Source organism: Bos grunniens, chromosome 20 (assembly GCF_055505025.1).
Source record: "Bos grunniens cultivar Pamir isolate PY7600 chromosome 20, Bosgru_T2T1.0, whole genome shotgun sequence".
Lineage (NCBI taxonomy): Eukaryota > Metazoa > Chordata > Mammalia > Artiodactyla > Bovidae > Bos > Bos grunniens.
The window spans coordinates 73235142-73255264 of record NC_141184.1 but is presented as its reverse complement, the minus strand read 5'-3'; the positions used below and the strand labels follow the sequence as shown (position 1 = coordinate 73255264).

Here is a 20123-nt window from a genome sequence, read left to right as displayed (position 1 = left end):
GACTCATGTGAAGTGGTCCCTCCTTGGAGTTTGGAGTTGAGCCTCTCCAATCATTAGTGACGTGGAGCAAGATGACCTTTTGGAAATGCAGACGCAATGCTGTCACCTCCCTGCTCCAACGGCTCTCGTATTTTCCCAGCATATTGAAGATACGACCACTTCCCTTCAGGCTTGCTCCTCACGTTCTTCTCTGATGTCTTTTGCCTGGAATGCCCTCTGCACTCTTTGGCTTCCATCCCATAGGGCATTTTTCGTTTCTTGAATGTCCTAAGTTTCCCTGGTCACATAGCCTTCCAAGATGCTATTTTCCCTGCCTGAAATTCTTCCTGCATCTCAACCCTGGTTTACCTAGGTTCAACCTATGGACCTCAACGAAATGGTGCCTCTGGAAAGCCTTCCCTGACACCCAGGTTTTGTGGTGAGGGAAGAGGCCCCTCTATAGGTTCTCAAAGGATCTGCCTGTGATGTATCATTAGAGTCGTCTCAGTGAAAGCAGGAACTCTGTGTCTTCTTCTCTCCGCCTTCTATTCCCTGAAACTTATTACATGCCTCCTAGCTCATCGTAGGTGCTCAGTATTTACTTAGTGTGTGAAAGACAGAAAAGCTCTTGGAAGCCTCAAGGGGTCACTTGGCTCGGCACTTTTGATCTCTTTGTATATTTGGCGATTCAATTCTTTCCTTTCCTGGGTTGATGGGTACACTATATTCGAGGCACAATCTAAGGCATGAAGACATATCCATACATAGAGGGTCTTGCTTTCAAGGAACTCGTACAGCAGATTTCTACAAGTTAGGGCTTTTCAAATGCTCTAGAAGAATGTGAACGTTCAGTAGGCTCCATTTTCATTTCAAAGAAAGATCGTTTGACTTCCATAGCAAAGGTGGAGACCTTCCAACGTTGAGTCCAATACTTATACCTTGACCATTTCAGGCAAGTCTTGTGGTTCCTTCTGGAGGTGTGTGGCTCTTGCAGAAATGTGAAGATCTTCCATCGTCCTCAGACTTTGGTGTCATTTGCAATCATCCAGAAAGCTTCCAGGTCTAGGTTCCAGACCACCAGCACACACAGTCAGTAGCCAACGGAGTGGATTCCAGGAATACGCATTGTTCACCGGCATTACCGTTGATATTGTTGCTGCACACTCAATGCAGTGGGCAGGGCCTGGATTGTCCACTGGGTCTCATGTGGAATGGAAAGAAGGGCTCCCCCCCTCCCCCCCCCACACACACACCACCCACCCCCACTGTTGACAGCCTTGTGACGAGAAACGGTCCCCGAAACAAGAATCAGACAAACCAGAGAAGCCCAGATGATAGTCCTTGAGATGAAGGAACTAAGCAGCTGGTTGCGATGGCACCAAGGGGAAAGGTTGCTCTTTGTGTCTGCCCCTCTACTCCTTTCTTCCTGGACGCCTTAGGGTTTTGTCATGGAGATTTGAAATAAAGTGCACAAAAGTCATATGTGTTGAATCAAGATTTTGCATTTAACCATCTCTCAAAAAGGAAGAGAGCTTCGCCTGCACATGTTTCTTTCAAAACCGTCAATTGCTTTTCAATTCTGGGGTTTCTCTCTTGCCTTGTTCAGTTAGCCTTAACAGTAAAAATCAACGAAAACTACATAAAGATTCAAAGATACCAACAAAGGACAGCTTCTGTTTTTGAAATCGTCTTTCCATTTAGTAGAACACGAGCTCTATTCTTTGTATTTTGCCTAGGGAATTAGCAATGTCCTGGTTCAGATGGCAAGGCATCCGCGCGCAGGAGACTGGGGTTTGATCCCTGGGTCGGGAAGATCCCGCCGGAGAAGGAAATGGCAACCCACTCCCAGTATCCTCGCCTGGGAAATGCCACGGACAGAGGAGCCTGATGGGCCGCAGTCCATGGGTTGTATTAAAGTTGGGCTCAACCCAGCAACTACGAACACAAGTATTTCCAAAGACCACACTCAAGTGTGTGTGTGTGTGTGTGTGTGTGTGTGTGTGTGTGTGTGTGTATCTCCTCTTGCCGTCTTGGAGTCTGTCTCGGAATCTTCATGTATTTCTGCCTCTGTATCTCCTGACAGCCAGCCGCCGGCCCGTTCGTCTGGCCCCGGCCTCTCCCAGGCGCTCTGGCTCTGGCTGAGGAGCTTGCGCAGGCCAGCTGTCTCCCTTGGCGTGGGTGCGTGCGAGTGTCTGTGTGTCTGTCTGTGTGCCTGCCTGTGGCTCGTCTGCTCTCTCAGGAAGGTCGAGGGCTTGGCGTGGGGGCAAAGGGGGGGCCTCGGTAGTGCGAAGGGGAGGGGCTGAGGCGCTCCGGTCGACCGCGCCTCCCTGGCTTCTGGTGGGTTTGGGCACCGGACAGGTGCCGGGCAAGTTGGGCGCTCAAGTTTCGCTGCGTCTAGGCCCGCAGGAGGTTCAGAGGCCCCTGGGCCCCGGGGGTTGGGAGGCGGCGGGCGCCGAAGACCGACACCTCCGGGGCCGCGCGGGCCTGAGCAGCGAATGGGATCGGGGAGAGGCCCGGCTCAGCGAGCGCGGCCGGGTCTGGAGTGGCCGCGGGTGGGAGGGCGCCGAGACCTCCGCACCCCTCAGCCCAGCCCCCAGGCCCCGCGCGCACGCACGCACGCACGACCTCCCGGTCAATGGGGGGTCCTGGAAGCCCCTCGGGCCCCCGGGCCCGGCCAGGCGCTTGCTGGTCTGGTGTTGGCGGTGTTCGGGGGGGGGGGGGGGGGGGGCGGGCCGGCGTCAGCAGGCTGGAGTCCGGTCGCGGGTCGTGCGGCTCAAGTACAGCATGCCCCGCGACGAGAGGTGCGGCCCGTTGGCCCGACCTGCAGGGCAGAGCGAAAGGGAGGCGAAGCGCAAGGCTCTTAGGGCGCCCCGAGCCAAGCGCCACCGTCTCAGGCCGTATCAGCCTGAAGGCGCCCGATCTCGTCTGATCTCGGAAGCTAAGCAGGGTCGGGCCTGGTTAGTATCTTGGATGGGAGACCACCTGGGAAGAAGGGCTCCCCCCCTCCCCCCCCCCCCCCCACACACACACCACCCACCCCCACTGTTGACAGCCTTGTGACGAGAAACGGTCCCCGAAACAAGAATCAGACAAACCAGAGAAGCCCACATGATAGTCCTTGAGATGAAGGAACTAAGCAGCTGGTTGCGATGGCACCAAGGGGAAAGGTTGCTCTTTGTGTCTGCCCCTCTACTCCTTTCTTCCTGGACGCCTTAGGGTTTTGTCATGGAGATTTGAAATAAAGTGCACAAAAGTCATATGTGTTGAATCAAGATTTTGCATTTAACCATCTCTCAAAAAGGAAGAGAGCTTCGCCTGCACATGTTTCTTTCAAAACCGTCAATTGCTTTTCAATTCTGGGGTTTCTCTCTTGCCTTGTTCAGTTAGCCTTAACAGTAAAAATCAACGAAAACTACATAAAGATTCAAAGATACCAACAAAGGACAGCTTCTGTTTTTGAAATCGTCTTTCCATTTAGTAGAACACGAGCTCTATTCTTTGTATTTTGCCTAGGGAATTAGCAATGTCCTGGTTCAGATGGCAAGGCATCCGCGCGCAGGAGACTGGGGTTTGATCCCTGGGTCGGGAAGATCCCGCCGGAGAAGGAAATGGCAACCCACTCCCAGTATCCTCGCCTGGGAAATGCCACGGACAGAGGAGCCTGATGGGCCGCAGTCCATGGGTTGTATTAAAGTTGGGCTCAACCCAGCAACTACGAACACAAGTATTTCCAAAGACCACACTCAAGTGTGTGTGTGTGTGTGTGTGTGTGTGTGTGTGTGTGTGTGTGTGTATCTCCTCTTGCCGTCTTGGAGTCTGTCTCGGAATCTTCATGTATTTCTGCCTCTGTATCTCCTGACAGCCAGCCGCCGGCCCGTTCGTCTGGCCCCGGCCTCTCCCAGGCGCTCTGGCTCTGGCTGAGGAGCTTGCGCAGGCCAGCTGTCTCCCTTGGCGTGGGTGCGTGCGAGTGTCTGTGTGTCTGTCTGTGTGCCTGCCTGTGGCTCGTCTGCTCTCTCAGGAAGGTCGAGGGCTTGGCGTGGGGGCAAAGGGGGGGCCTCGGTAGTGCGAAGGGGAGGGGCTGAGGCGCTCCGGTCGACCGCGCCTCCCTGGCTTCTGGTGGGTTTGGGCACCGGACAGGTGCCGGGCAAGTTGGGCGCTCAAGTTTCGCTGCGTCTAGGCCCGCAGGAGGTTCAGAGGCCCCTGGGCCCCGGGGGTTGGGAGGCGGCGGGCGCCGAAGACCGACACCTCCGGGGCCGCGCGGGCCTGAGCAGCGAATGGGATCGGGGGGAGGCCCGGCTCAGCGAGCGCGGCCGGGTCTGGAGTGGCCGCGGGTGGGAGGGCGCCGAGACCTCCGCACCCCTCAGCCCAGCCCCCAGGCCCCGCGCGCACGCACGCACGCACGACCTCCCGGTCAATGGGGGGTCCTGGAAGCCCCTCGGGCCCCCGGGCCCGGCCAGGCGCTTGCTGGTCTGGTGTTGGCGGTGTTCGGGGGGTGGGGGGGGGGGGCGGGCCGGCGTCAGCAGGCTGGAGTCCGGTCGCGGGTCGTGCGGCTCAAGTACAGCATGCCCCGCGACGAGAGGTGCGGCCCGTTGGCCCGACCTGCAGGGCAGAGCGAAAGGGAGGCGAAGCGCAAGGCTCTTAGGGCGCCCCGAGCCAAGCGCCACCGTCTCAGGCCGTATCAGCCTGAAGGCGCCCGATCTCGTCTGATCTCGGAAGCTAAGCAGGGTCGGGCCTGGTTAGTATCTTGGATGGGAGACCACCTGGGAATCCCGGGTGCTCGAGGCTTTTTGCCTACCAGAAGAGGTCCTTTAGCCCCCGCCGCGCGTCCCGATTCTTGGATCCCCCCCGCAGCCCCAGCCCCTCCCGGGCCGCGGGGAGCGGGTGGCCGGGGCCCCGACTCCCGCTGCAGACCTGGGTTGCCTCCGCGCGGCCCGCGAGCCCCTCCGCATTCGCATTCGGCTTCCAGGACACCCGACGACCGGCAGTCCCGTCTCCACCTGGGGCTCCTTTGGCTTGCCTCAGGCGATCCCGGGGCTTGCACCGACTCCAGCCAGAGCCCCGGCCCCCGCCCCACCCCCTGCCTCGAGGCGATCGCGCATGCGCATGTGCGCGCGCACGCACAGATAGATGTGCCCAAACGGGGCATCTATCTTGTTCACTTATACCGTGGGTGGATCTATGCCTGGGAGTCGGACTGCTGGACCATAGGCTACTTCCACTTTTAGTTCCTTCGGGAACCTCCATATTCTTTTCCATACCGGCTCTACCCACGCCCATTCCTACTCACCGTGGAGGAGAGTTCCCTTTGCTCCACATCTTCTCCAGCATCGGTTATTGACAGACATCGCAGTGAGGCCCAGTCGGACTCATGTGAAGTGGTCCCTCCTTGGAGTTTGGAGTTGAGCCTCTCCAATCATTAGTGACGTGGAGCAAGATGACCTTTTGGAAATGCAGATGCAATGCTGTCACCTCCCTGCTCCAACGGCTCTCGTATTTTCCCAGCATATTGAAGATACGACCACTTCCCTTCAGGCTTGCTCCTCACGTTCTTCTCTGATGTCTTTTGCCTGGAATGCCCTCTGCACTCTTTGGCTTCCATCCCATAGGGCATTTTTCGTTTCTTGAATGTCCTAAGTTTCCCTGGTCACATAGCCTTCCAAGATGCTATTTTCCCTGCCTGAAATTCTTCCTGCATCTCAACCCTGGTTTACCTAGGTTCAACCTATGGACCTCAACGAAATGGTGCCTCTGGAAAGCCTTCCCTGACACCCAGGTTTTGTGGTGAGGGAAGAGGCCCCTCTATAGGTTCTCAAAGGATCTGCCTGTGATGTATCATTAGAGTCGTCTCAGTGAAAGCAGGAACTCTGTGTCTTCTTCTCTCCGCCTTCTATTCCCTGAAACTTATTACATGCCTCCTAGCTCATCGTAGGTGCTCAGTATTTACTTAGTGTGTGAAAGACAGAAAAGCTCTTGGAAGCCTCAAGGGGTCACTTGGCTCGGCACTTTTGATCTCTTTGTATATTTGGCGATTCAATTCTTTCCTTTCCTGGGTTGATGGGTACACTATATTCGAGGCACAATCTAAGGCATGAAGACATATCCATACATAGAGGGTCTTGCTTTCAAGGAACTCGTACAGCAGATTTCTACAAGTTAGGGCTTTTCAAATGCTCTAGAAGAATGTGAACGTTCAGTAGGCTCCATTTTCATTTCAAAGAAAGATCGTTTGACTTCCATAGCAAAGGTGGAGACCTTCCAACGTTGAGTCCAATACTTATACCTTGACCATTTCAGGCAAGTCTTGTGGTTCCTTCTGGAGGTGTGTGGCTCTTGCAGAAATGTGAAGATCTTCCATCGTCCTCAGACTTTGGTGTCATTTGCAATCATCCAGAAAGCTTCCAGGTCTAGGTTCCAGACCACCAGCACACACAGTCAGTAGCCAACGGAGTGGATTCCAGGAATACGCATTGTTCACCGGCATTACCGTTGATATTGTTGCTGCACACTCAATGCAGTGGGCAGGGCCTGGATTGTCCACTGGGTCTCATGTGGAATGGAAAGAAGGGCTCCCCCCCTCCCCCCCCCACACACACACACCACCCACCCCCACTGTTGACAGCCTTGTGACGAGAAACGGTCCCCGAAACAAGAATCAGACAAACCAGAGAAGCCCAGATGATAGTCCTTGAGATGAAGGAACTAAGCAGCTGGTTGCGATGGCACCAAGGGGAAAGGTTGCTCTTTGTGTCTGCCCCTCTACTCCTTTCTTCCTGGACGCCTTAGGGTTTTGTCATGGAGATTTGAAATAAAGTGCACAAAAGTCATATGTGTTGAATCAAGATTTTGCATTTAACCATCTCTCAAAAAGGAAGAGAGCTTCGCCTGCACATGTTTCTTTCAAAACCGTCAATTGCTTTTCAATTCTGGGGTTTCTCTCTTGCCTTGTTCAGTTAGCCTTAACAGTAAAAATCAACGAAAACTACATAAAGATTCAAAGATACCAACAAAGGACAGCTTCTGTTTTTGAAATCGTCTTTCCATTTAGTAGAACACGAGCTCTATTCTTTGTATTTTGCCTAGGGAATTAGCAATGTCCTGGTTCAGATGGCAAGGCATCCGCGCGCAGGAGACTGGGGTTTGATCCCTGGGTCGGGAAGATCCCGCCGGAGAAGGAAATGGCAACCCACTCCCAGTATCCTCGCCTGGGAAATGCCACGGACAGAGGAGCCTGATGGGCCGCAGTCCATGGGTTGTATTAAAGTTGGGCTCAACCCAGCAACTACGAACACAAGTATTTCCAAAGACCACACTCAAGTGTGTGTGTGTGTGTGTGTGTGTGTGTGTGTGTGTGTGTGTGTGTGTATCTCCTCTTGCCGTCTTGGAGTCTGTCTCGGAATCTTCATGTATTTCTGCCTCTGTATCTCCTGACAGCCAGCCGCCGGCCCGTTCGTCTGGCCCCGGCCTCTCCCAGGCGCTCTGGCTCTGGCTGAGGAGCTTGCGCAGGCCAGCTGTCTCCCTTGGCGTGGGTGCGTGCGAGTGTCTGTGTGTCTGTCTGTGTGCCTGCCTGTGGCTCGTCTGCTCTCTCAGGAAGGTCGAGGGCTTGGCGTGGGGGCAAAGGGGGGGCCTCGGTAGTGCGAAGGGGAGGGGCTGAGGCGCTCCGGTCGACCGCGCCTCCCTGGCTTCTGGTGGGTTTGGGCACCGGACAGGTGCCGGGCAAGTTGGGCGCTCAAGTTTCGCTGCGTCTAGGCCCGCAGGAGGTTCAGAGGCCCCTGGGCCCCGGGGGTTGGGAGGCGGCGGGCGCCGAAGACCGACACCTCCGGGGCCGCGCGGGCCTGAGCAGCGAATGGGATCGGGGGGAGGCCCGGCTCAGCGAGCGCGGCCGGGTCTGGAGTGGCCGCGGGTGGGAGGGCGCCGAGACCTCCGCACCCCTCAGCCCAGCCCCCAGGCCCCGCGCGCACGCACGCACGCACGACCTCCCGGTCAATGGGGGGTCCTGGAAGCCCCTCGGGCCCCCGGGCCCGGCCAGGCGCTTGCTGGTCTGGTGTTGGCGGTGTTCGGGGGGTGGGGGTGGGGGGGCGGGCCGGCGTCAGCAGGCTGGAGTCCGGTCGCGGGTCGTGCGGCTCAAGTACAGCATGCCCCGCGACGAGAGGTGCGGCCCGTTGGCCCGACCTGCAGGGCAGAGCGAAAGGGAGGCGAAGCGCAAGGCTCTTAGGGCGCCCCGAGCCAAGCGCCACCGTCTCAGCCTGAAGGCGCCCGATCTCGTCTGATCTCGGAAGCTAAGCAGGGTCGGGCCTGGTTAGTATCTTGGATGGGAGACCACCTGGGAATCCCGGGTGCTCGAGGCTTTTTGCCTACCAGAAGAGGTCCTTTAGCCCCCGCCGCGCGTCCCGATTCTTGGATCCCCCCCGCAGCCCCAGCCCCTCCCGGGCCGCGGGGAGCGGGTGGCCGGGGCCCCGACTCCCGCTGCAGACCTGGGTTGCCTCCGCGCGGCCCGCGAGCCCCTCCGCATTCGCATTCGGCTTCCAGGACACCCGACGACCGGCAGTCCCGTCTCCACCTGGGGCTCCTTTGGCTTGCCTCAGGCAATCCCGGGGCTTGCACCGACTCCAGCCAGAGCCCCGGCCCCCGCCCCACCCCCTGCCTCGAGGCGATCGCGCATGCGCATGTGCGCGCGCACGCACAGATAGATGTGCCCAAACGGGGCATCTATCTTGTTCACTTATACCGTGGGTGGATCTATGCCTGGGAGTCGGACTGCTGGACCATAGGCTACTTCCACTTTTAGTTCCTTCGGGAACCTCCATATTCTTTTCCATACCGGCTCTACCCACGCCCATTCCTACTCACCGTGGAGGAGAGTTCCCTTTGCTCCACATCTTCTCCAGCATCGGTTATTGACAGACATCGCAGTGAGGCCCAGTCGGACTCATGTGAAGTGGTCCCTCCTTGGAGTTTGGAGTTGAGCCTCTCCAATCATTAGTGACGTGGAGCAAGATGACCTTTTGGAAATGCAGATGCAATGCTGTCACCTCCCTGCTCCAACGGCTCTCGTATTTTCCCAGCATATTGAAGATACGACCACTTCCCTTCAGGCTTGCTCCTCACGTTCTTCTCTGATGTCTTTTGCCTGGAATGCCCTCTGCACTCTTTGGCTTCCATCCCATAGGGCATTTTTCGTTTCTTGAATGTCCTAAGTTTCCCTGGTCACATAGCCTTCCAAGATGCTATTTTCCCTGCCTGAAATTCTTCCTGCATCTCAACCCTGGTTTACCTAGGTTCAACCTATGGACCTCAACGAAATGGTGCCTCTGGAAAGCCTTCCCTGACACCCAGGTTTTGTGGTGAGGGAAGAGGCCCCTCTATAGGTTCTCAAAGGATCTGCCTGTGATGTATCATTAGAGTCGTCTCAGTGAAAGCAGGAACTCTGTGTCTTCTTCTCTCCGCCTTCTATTCCCTGAAACTTATTACATGCCTCCTAGCTCATCGTAGGTGCTCAGTATTTACTTAGTGTGTGAAAGACAGAAAAGCTCTTGGAAGCCTCAAGGGGTCACTTGGCTCGGCACTTTTGATCTCTTTGTATATTTGGCGATTCAATTCTTTCCTTTCCTGGGTTGATGGGTACACTATATTCGAGGCACAATCTAAGGCATGAAGACATATCCATACATAGAGGGTCTTGCTTTCAAGGAACTCGTACAGCAGATTTCTACAAGTTAGGGCTTTTCAAATGCTCTAGAAGAATGTGAACGTTCAGTAGGCTCCATTTTCATTTCAAAGAAAGATCGTTTGACTTCCATAGCAAAGGTGGAGACCTTCCAACGTTGAGTCCAATACTTATACCTTGACCATTTCAGGCAAGTCTTGTGGTTCCTTCTGGAGGTGTGTGGCTCTTGCAGAAATGTGAAGATCTTCCATCGTCCTCAGACTTTGGTGTCATTTGCAATCATCCAGAAAGCTTCCAGGTCTAGGTTCCAGACCACCAGCACACACAGTCAGTAGCCAACGGAGTGGATTCCAGGAATACGCATTGTTCACCGGCATTACCGTTGATATTGTTGCTGCACACTCAATGCAGTGGGCAGGGCCTGGATTGTCCACTGGGTCTCATGTGGAATGGAAAGAAGGGCTCCCCCCCTCCCCCCCCCACACACACACACCACCCACCCCCACTGTTGACAGCCTTGTGACGAGAAACGGTCCCCGAAACAAGAATCAGACAAACCAGAGAAGCCCAGATGATAGTCCTTGAGATGAAGGAACTAAGCAGCTGGTTGCGATGGCACCAAGGGGAAAGGTTGCTCTTTGTGTCTGCCCCTCTACTCCTTTCTTCCTGGACGCCTTAGGGTTTTGTCATGGAGATTTGAAATAAAGTGCACAAAAGTCATATGTGTTGAATCAAGATTTTGCATTTAACCATCTCTCAAAAAGGAAGAGAGCTTCGCCTGCACATGTTTCTTTCAAAACCGTCAATTGCTTTTCAATTCTGGGGTTTCTCTCTTGCCTTGTTCAGTTAGCCTTAACAGTAAAAATCAACGAAAACTACATAAAGATTCAAAGATACCAACAAAGGACAGCTTCTGTTTTTGAAATCGTCTTTCCATTTAGTAGAACACGAGCTCTATTCTTTGTATTTTGCCTAGGGAATTAGCAATGTCCTGGTTCAGATGGCAAGGCATCCGCGCGCAGGAGACTGGGGTTTGATCCCTGGGTCGGGAAGATCCCGCCGGAGAAGGAAATGGCAACCCACTCCCAGTATCCTCGCCTGGGAAATGCCACGGACAGAGGAGCCTGATGGGCCGCAGTCCATGGGTTGTATTAAAGTTGGGCTCAACCCAGCAACTACGAACACAAGTATTTCCAAAGACCACACTCAAGTGTGTGTGTGTGTGTGTGTGTGTGTGTGTGTGTGTGTGTATCTCCTCTTGCCGTCTTGGAGTCTGTCTCGGAATCTTCATGTATTTCTGCCTCTGTATCTCCTGACAGCCAGCCGCCGGCCCGTTCGTCTGGCCCCGGCCTCTCCCAGGCGCTCTGGCTCTGGCTGAGGAGCTTGCGCAGGCCAGCTGTCTCCCTTGGCGTGGGTGCGTGCGAGTGTCTGTGTGTCTGTCTGTGTGCCTGCCTGTGGCTCGTCTGCTCTCTCAGGAAGGTCGAGGGCTTGGCGTGGGGGCAAAGGGGGGGCCTCGGTAGTGCGAAGGGGAGGGGCTGAGGCGCTCCGGTCGACCGCGCCTCCCTGGCTTCTGGTGGGTTTGGGCACCGGACAGGTGCCGGGCAAGTTGGGCGCTCAAGTTTCGCTGCGTCTAGGCCCGCAGGAGGTTCAGAGGCCCCTGGGCCCCGGGGGTTGGGAGGCGGCGGGCGCCGAAGACCGACACCTCCGGGGCCGCGCGGGCCTGAGCAGCGAATGGGATCGGGGGGAGGCCCGGCTCAGCGAGCGCGGCCGGGTCTGGAGTGGCCGCGGGTGGGAGGGCGCCGAGACCTCCGCACCCCTCAGCCCAGCCCCCAGGCCCCGCGCGCACGCACGCACGCACGACCTCCCGGTCAATGGGGGGTCCTGGAAGCCCCTCGGGCCCCCGGGCCCGGCCAGGCGCTTGCTGGTCTGGTGTTGGCGGTGTTCGGGGGGTGGGGGGGGGGGCGGGCCGGCGTCAGCAGGCTGGAGTCCGGTCGCGGGTCGTGCGGCTCAAGTACAGCATGCCCCGCGACGAGAGGTGCGGCCCGTTGGCCCGACCTGCAGGGCAGAGCGAAAGGGAGGCGAAGCGCAAGGCTCTTAGGGCGCCCCGAGCCAAGCGCCACCGTCTCAGGCCGTATCAGCCTGAAGGCGCCCGATCTCGTCTGATCTCGGAAGCTAAGCAGGGTCGGGCCTGGTTAGTATCTTGGATGGGAGACCACCTGGGAATCCCGGGTGCTCGAGGCTTTTTGCCTACCAGAAGAGGTCCTTTAGCCCCCGCCGCGCGTCCCGATTCTTGGATCCCCCCCGCAGCCCCAGCCCCTCCCGGGCCGCGGGGAGCGGGTGGCCGGGGCCCCGACTCCCGCTGCAGACCTGGGTTGCCTCCGCGCGGCCCGCGAGCCCCTCCGCATTCGCATTCGGCTTCCAGGACACCCGACGACCGGCAGTCCCGTCTCCACCTGGGGCTCCTTTGGCTTGCCTCAGGCGATCCCGGGGCTTGCACCGACTCCAGCCAGAGCCCCGGCCCCCGCCCCACCCCCTGCCTCGAGGCGATCGCGCATGCGCATGTGCGCGCGCACGCACAGATAGATGTGCCCAAACGGGGCATCTATCTTGTTCACTTATACCGTGGGTGGATCTATGCCTGGGAGTCGGACTGCTGGACCATAGGCTACTTCCACTTTTAGTTCCTTCGGGAACCTCCATATTCTTTTCCATACCGGCTCTACCCACGCCCATTCCTACTCACCGTGGAGGAGAGTTCCCTTTGCTCCACATCTTCTCCAGCATCGGTTATTGACAGACATCGCAGTGAGGCCCAGTCGGACTCATGTGAAGTGGTCCCTCCTTGGAGTTTGGAGTTGAGCCTCTCCAATCATTAGTGACGTGGAGCAAGATGACCTTTTGGAAATGCAGATGCAATGCTGTCACCTCCCTGCTCCAACGGCTCTCGTATTTTCCCAGCATATTGAAGATACGACCACTTCCCTTCAGGCTTGCTCCTCACGTTCTTCTCTGATGTCTTTTGCCTGGAATGCCCTCTGCACTCTTTGGCTTCCATCCCATAGGGCATTTTTCGTTTCTTGAATGTCCTAAGTTTCCCTGGTCACATAGCCTTCCAAGATGCTATTTTCCCTGCCTGAAATTCTTCCTGCATCTCAACCCTGGTTTACCTAGGTTCAACCTATGGACCTCAACGAAATGGTGCCTCTGGAAAGCCTTCCCTGACACCCAGGTTTTGTGGTGAGGGAAGAGGCCCCTCTATAGGTTCTCAAAGGATCTGCCTGTGATGTATCATTAGAGTCGTCTCAGTGAAAGCAGGAACTCTGTGTCTTCTTCTCTCCGCCTTCTATTCCCTGAAACTTATTACATGCCTCCTAGCTCATCGTAGGTGCTCAGTATTTACTTAGTGTGTGAAAGACAGAAAAGCTCTTGGAAGCCTCAAGGGGTCACTTGGCTCGGCACTTTTGATCTCTTTGTATATTTGGCGATTCAATTCTTTCCTTTCCTGGGTTGATGGGTACACTATATTCGAGGCACAATCTAAGGCATGAAGACATATCCATACATAGAGGGTCTTGCTTTCAAGGAACTCGTACAGCAGATTTCTACAAGTTAGGGCTTTTCAAATGCTCTAGAAGAATGTGAACGTTCAGTAGGCTCCATTTTCATTTCAAAGAAAGATCGTTTGACTTCCATAGCAAAGGTGGAGACCTTCCAACGTTGAGTCCAATACTTATACCTTGACCATTTCAGGCAAGTCTTGTGGTTCCTTCTGGAGGTGTGTGGCTCTTGCAGAAATGTGAAGATCTTCCATCGTCCTCAGACTTTGGTGTCATTTGCAATCATCCAGAAAGCTTCCAGGTCTAGGTTCCAGACCACCAGCACACACAGTCAGTAGCCAACGGAGTGGATTCCAGGAATACGCATTGTTCACCGGCATTACCGTTGATATTGTTGCTGCACACTCAATGCAGTGGGCAGGGCCTGGATTGTCCACTGGGTCTCATGTGGAATGGAAAGAAGGGCTCCCCCCCTCCCCCCCCCACACACACACACCACCCACCCCCACTGTTGACAGCCTTGTGACGAGAAACGGTCCCCGAAACAAGAATCAGACAAACCAGAGAAGCCCAGATGATAGTCCTTGAGATGAAGGAACTAAGCAGCTGGTTGCGATGGCACCAAGGGGAAAGGTTGCTCTTTGTGTCTGCCCCTCTACTCCTTTCTTCCTGGACGCCTTAGGGTTTTGTCATGGAGATTTGAAATAAAGTGCACAAAAGTCATATGTGTTGAATCAAGATTTTGCATTTAACCATCTCTCAAAAAGGAAGAGAGCTTCGCCTGCACATGTTTCTTTCAAAACCGTCAATTGCTTTTCAATTCTGGGGTTTCTCTCTTGCCTTGTTCAGTTAGCCTTAACAGTAAAAATCAACGAAAACTACATAAAGATTCAAAGATACCAACAAAGGACAGCTTCTGTTTTTGAAATCGTCTTTCCATTTAGTAGAACACGAGCTCTATTCTTTGTATTTTGCCTAGGGAATTAGCAATGTCCTGGTTCAGATGGCAAGGCATCCGCGCGCAGGAGACTGGGGTTTGATCCCTGGGTCGGGAAGATCCCGCCGGAGAAGGAAATGGCAACCCACTCCCAGTATCCTCGCCTGGGAAATGCCACGGACAGAGGAGCCTGATGGGCCGCAGTCCATGGGTTGTATTAAAGTTGGGCTCAACCCAGCAACTACGAACACAAGTATTTCCAAAGACCACACTCAAGTGTGTGTGTGTGTGTGTGTGTGTGTGTGTGTGTGTGTGTGTGTATCTCCTCTTGCCGTCTTGGAGTCTGTCTCGGAATCTTCATGTATTTCTGCCTCTGTATCTCCTGACAGCCAGCCGCCGGCCCGTTCGTCTGGCCCCGGCCTCTCCCAGGCGCTCTGGCTCTGGCTGAGGAGCTTGCGCAGGCCAGCTGTCTCCCTTGGCGTGGGTGCGTGCGAGTGTCTGTGTGTCTGTCTGTGTGCCTGCCTGTGGCTCGTCTGCTCTCTCAGGAAGGTCGAGGGCTTGGCGTGGGGGCAAAGGGGGGGCCTCGGTAGTGCGAAGGGGAGGGGCTGAGGCGCTCCGGTCGACCGCGCCTCCCTGGCTTCTGGTGGGTTTGGGCACCGGACAGGTGCCGGGCAAGTTGGGCGCTCAAGTTTCGCTGCGTCTAGGCCCGCAGGAGGTTCAGAGGCCCCTGGGCCCCGGGGGTTGGGAGGCGGCGGGCGCCGAAGACCGACACCTCCGGGGCCGCGCGGGCCTGAGCAGCGAATGGGATCGGGGGGAGGCCCGGCTCAGCGAGCGCGGCCGGGTCTGGAGTGGCCGCGGGTGGGAGGGCGCCGAGACCTCCGCACCCCTCAGCCCAGCCCCCAGGCCCCGCGCGCACGCACGCACGCACGACCTCCCGGTCAATGGGGGGTCCTGGAAGCCCCTCGGGCCCCCGGGCCCGGCCAGGCGCTTGCTGGTCTGGTGTTGGCGGTGTTCGGGGGGTGGGGGGGGGGGCGGGCCGGCGTCAGCAGGCTGGAGTCCGGTCGCGGGTCGTGCGGCTCAAGTACAGCATGCCCCGCGACGAGAGGTGCGGCCCGTTGGCCCGACCTGCAGGGCAGAGCGAAAGGGAGGCGAAGCGCAAGGCTCTTAGGGCGCCCCGAGCCAAGCGCCACCGTCTCAGGCCGTATCAGCCTGAAGGCGCCCGATCTCGTCTGATCTCGGAAGCTAAGCAGGGTCGGGCCTGGTTAGTATCTTGGATGGGAGACCACCTGGGAATCCCGGGTGCTCGAGGCTTTTTGCCTACCAGAAGAGGTCCTTTAGCCCCCGCCGCGCGTCCCGATTCTTGGATCCCCCCCGCAGCCCCAGCCCCTCCCGGGCCGCGGGGAGCGGGTGGCCGGGGCCCCGACTCCCGCTGCAGACCTGGGTTGCCTCCGCGCGGCCCGCGAGCCCCTCCGCATTCGCATTCGGCTTCCAGGACACCCGACGACCGGCAGTCCCGTCTCCACCTGGGGCTCCTTTGGCTTGCCTCAGGCAATCCCGGGGCTTGCACCGACTCCAGCCAGAGCCCCGGCCCCCGCCCCACCCCCTGCCTCGAGGCGATCGCGCATGCGCATGTGCGCGCGCACGCACAGATAGATGTGCCCAAACGGGGCATCTATCTTGTTCACTTATACCGTGGGTGGATCTATGCCTGGGAGTCGGACTGCTGGACCATAGGCTACTTCCACTTTTAGTTCCTTCGGGAACCTCCATATTCTTTTCCATACCGGCTCTACCCACGCCCATTCCTACTCACCGTGGAGGAGAGTTCCCTTTGCTCCACATCTTCTCCAGCATCGGTTATTGACAGACATCGCAGTGAGGCCCAGTCGGACTCATGTGAAGTGGTCCCTCCTTGGAGTTTGGAGTTGAGCCTCTCCAATCATTAGTGACGTGGAGCAAGATGACCTTTTGGAAATGCAGATGCAATGCTGTCACCTCCCTGCTCCAACGGCTCTCGTATTTTCCCAGCATATTGAAGATACGACCACTTCCCTTCAGGCTTGCTCCTCACGTTCTTCTCTGATGTCTTTTGCCTGGAATGCCCTCTGCACTCTTTGGCTTCCATCCCATAGGGCATTTTTCGTTTCTTGAATGTCCTAAGTTTCCCTGGTCACATAGCCTTCCAAGATGCTATTTTCCCTGCCTGAAATTCTTCCTGCATCTCAACCCTGGTTTACCTAGGTTCAACCTATGGACCTCAACGAAATGGTGCCTCTGGAAAGCCTTCCCTGACACCCAGGTTTTGTGGTGAGGGAAGAGGCCCCTCTATAGGTTCTCAAAGGATCTGCCTGTGATGTATCATTAGAGTCGTCTCAGTGAAAGCAGGAACTCTGTGTCTTCTTCTCTCCGCCTTCTATTCCCTGAAACTTATTACATGCCTCCTAGCTCATCGTAGGTGCTCAGTATTTACTTAGTGTGTGAAAGACAGAAAAGCTCTTGGAAGCCTCAAGGGGTCACTTGGCTCGGCACTTTTGATCTCTTTGTATATTTGGCGATTCAATTCTTTCCTTTCCTGGGTTGATGGGTACACTATATTCGAGGCACAATCTAAGGCATGAAGACATATCCATACATAGAGGGTCTTGCTTTCAAGGAACTCGTACAGCAGATTTCTACAAGTTAGGGCTTTTCAAATGCTCTAGAAGAATGTGAACGTTCAGTAGGCTCCATTTTCATTTCAAAGAAAGATCGTTTGACTTCCATAGCAAAGGTGGAGACCTTCCAACGTTGAGTCCAATACTTATACCTTGACCATTTCAGGCAAGTCTTGTGGTTCCTTCTGGAGGTGTGTGGCTCTTGCAGAAATGTGAAGATCTTCCATCGTCCTCAGACTTTGGTGTCATTTGCAATCATCCAGAAAGCTTCCAGGTCTAGGTTCCAGACCACCAGCACACACAGTCAGTAGCCAACGGAGTGGATTCCAGGAATACGCATTGTTCACCGGCATTACCGTTGATATTGTTGCTGCACACTCAATGCAGTGGGCAGGGCCTGGATTGTCCACTGGGTCTCATGTGGAATGGAAAGAAGGGCTCCCCCCCTCCCCCCCCCACACACACACACCACCCACCCCCACTGTTGACAGCCTTGTGACGAGAAACGGTCCCCGAAACAAGAATCAGACAAACCAGAGAAGCCCAGATGATAGTCCTTGAGATGAAGGAACTAAGCAGCTGGTTGCGATGGCACCAAGGGGAAAGGTTGCTCTTTGTGTCTGCCCCTCTACTCCTTTCTTCCTGGACGCCTTAGGGTTTTGTCATGGAGATTTGAAATAAAGTGCACAAAAGTCATATGTGTTGAATCAAGATTTTGCATTTAACCATCTCTCAAAAAGGAAGAGAGCTTCGCCTGCACATGTTTCTTTCAAAACCGTCAATTGCTTTTCAATTCTGGGGTTTCTCTCTTGCCTTGTTCAGTTAGCCTTAACAGTAAAAATCAACGAAAACTACATAAAGATTCAAAGATACCAACAAAGGACAGCTTCTGTTTTTGAAATCGTCTTTCCATTTAGTAGAACACGAGCTCTATTCTTTGTATTTTGCCTAGGGAATTAGCAATGTCCTGGTTCAGATGGCAAGGCATCCGCGCGCAGGAGACTGGGGTTTGATCCCTGGGTCGGGAAGATCCCGCCGGAGAAGGAAATGGCAACCCACTCCCAGTATCCTCGCCTGGGAAATGCCACGGACAGAGGAGCCTGATGGGCCGCAGTCCATGGGTTGTATTAAAGTTGGGCTCAACCCAGCAACTACGAACACAAGTATTTCCAAAGACCACACTCAAGTGTGTGTGTGTGTGTGTGTGTGTGTGTGTGTGTGTGTGTGTGTATCTCCTCTTGCCGTCTTGGAGTCTGTCTCGGAATCTTCATGTATTTCTGCCTCTGTATCTCCTGACAGCCAGCCGCCGGCCCGTTCGTCTGGCCCCGGCCTCTCCCAGGCGCTCTGGCTCTGGCTGAGGAGCTTGCGCAGGCCAGCTGTCTCCCTTGGCGTGGGTGCGTGCGAGTGTCTGTGTGTCTGTCTGTGTGCCTGCCTGTGGCTCGTCTGCTCTCTCAGGAAGGTCGAGGGCTTGGCGTGGGGGCAAAGGGGGGGCCTCGGTAGTGCGAAGGGGAGGGGCTGAGGCGCTCCGGTCGACCGCGCCTCCCTGGCTTCTGGTGGGTTTGGGCACCGGACAGGTGCCGGGCAAGTTGGGCGCTCAAGTTTCGCTGCGTCTAGGCCCGCAGGAGGTTCAGAGGCCCCTGGGCCCCGGGGGTTGGGAGGCGGCGGGCGCCGAAGACCGACACCTCCGGGGCCGCGCGGGCCTGAGCAGCGAATGGGATCGGGGGGAGGCCCGGCTCAGCGAGCGCGGCCGGGTCTGGAGTGGCCGCGGGTGGGAGGGCGCCGAGACCTCCGCACCCCTCAGCCCAGCCCCCAGGCCCCGCGCGCACGCACGCACGCACGACCTCCCGGTCAATGGGGGGTCCTGGAAGCCCCTCGGGCCCCCGGGCCCGGCCAGGCGCTTGCTGGTCTGGTGTTGGCGGTGTTCGGGGGGTGGGGGGGGGGGCGGGCCGGCGTCAGCAGGCTGGAGTCCGGTCGCGGGTCGTGCGGCTCAAGTACAGCATGCCCCGCGACGAGAGGTGCGGCCCGTTGGCCCGACCTGCAGGGCAGAGCGAAAGGGAGGCGAAGCGCAAGGCTCTTAGGGCGCCCCGAGCCAAGCGCCACCGTCTCAGGCCGTATCAGCCTGAAGGCGCCCGATCTCGTCTGATCTCGGAAGCTAAGCAGGGTCGGGCCTGGTTAGTATCTTGGATGGGAGACCACCTGGGAATCCCGGGTGCTCGAGGCTTTTTGCCTACCAGAAGAGGTCCTTTAGCCCCCGCCGCGCGTCCCGATTCTTGGATCCCCCCCGCAGCCCCAGCCCCTCCCGGGCCGCGGGGAGCGGGTGGCCGGGGCCCCGACTCCCGCTGCAGACCTGGGTTGCCTCCGCGCGGCCCGCGAGCCCCTCCGCATTCGCATTCGGCTTCCAGGACACCCGACGACCGGCAGTCCCGTCTCCACCTGGGGCTCCTTTGGCTTGCCTCAGGCAATCCCGGGGCTTGCACCGACTCCAGCCAGAGCCCCGGCCCCCGCCCCACCCCCTGCCTCGAGGCGATCGCGCATGCGCATGTGCGCGCGCACGCACAGATAGATGTGCCCAAACGGGGCATCTATCTTGTTCACTTATACCGTGGGTGGATCTATGCCTGGGAGTCGGACTGCTGGACCATAGGCTACTTCCACTTTTAGTTCCTTCGGGAACCTCCATATTCTTTTCCATACCGGCTCTACCCACGCCCATTCCTACTCACCGTGGAGGAGAGTTCCCTTTGCTCCACATCTTCTCCAGCATCGGTTATTGACAGACATCGCAGTGAGGCCCAGTCGGACTCATGTGAAGTGGTCCCTCCTTGGAGTTTGGAGTTGAGCCTCTCCAATCATTAGTGACGTGGAGCAAGATGACCTTTTGGAAATGCAGATGCAATGCTGTCACCTCCCTGCTCCAACGGCTCTCGTATTTTCCCAGCATATTGAAGATACGACCACTTCCCTTCAGGCTTGCTCCTCACGTTCTTCTCTGATGTCTTTTGCCTGGAATGCCCTCTGCACTCTTTGGCTTCCATCCCATAGGGCATTTTTCGTTTCTTGAATGTCCTAAGTTTCCCTGGTCACATAGCCTTCCAAGATGCTATTTTCCCTGCCTGAAATTCTTCCTGCATCTCAACCCTGGTTTACCTAGGTTCAACCTATGGACCTCAACGAAATGGTGCCTCTGGAAAGCCTTCCCTGACACCCAGGTTTTGTGGTGAGGGAAGAGGCCCCTCTATAGGTTCTCAAAGGATCTGCCTGTGATGTATCATTAGAGTCGTCTCAGTGAAAGCAGGAACTCTGTGTCTTCTTCTCTCCGCCTTCTATTCCCT

General features: G+C 56.5%; 4 pseudogenes; all 4 read left to right on the top strand.

Moving 5' to 3' along the window:
• The first annotated feature begins 4644 nt into the window (after positions 1–4644).
• On the top strand, positions 4645–4764 carry LOC147350794 (5S ribosomal RNA; annotated as a pseudogene).
• Positions 4765–11764: 7000 nt separating this feature from the next.
• On the top strand, positions 11765–11884 carry LOC147350793 (5S ribosomal RNA; annotated as a pseudogene).
• A 3444-nt stretch (positions 11885–15328) lies between these two features.
• LOC147350792 (5S ribosomal RNA) lies at positions 15329–15448 on the top strand (annotated as a pseudogene).
• Positions 15449–18892: 3444 nt separating this feature from the next.
• LOC147350791 (5S ribosomal RNA) lies at positions 18893–19012 on the top strand (annotated as a pseudogene).
• Positions 19013–20123: the final 1111 nt, after the last annotated feature.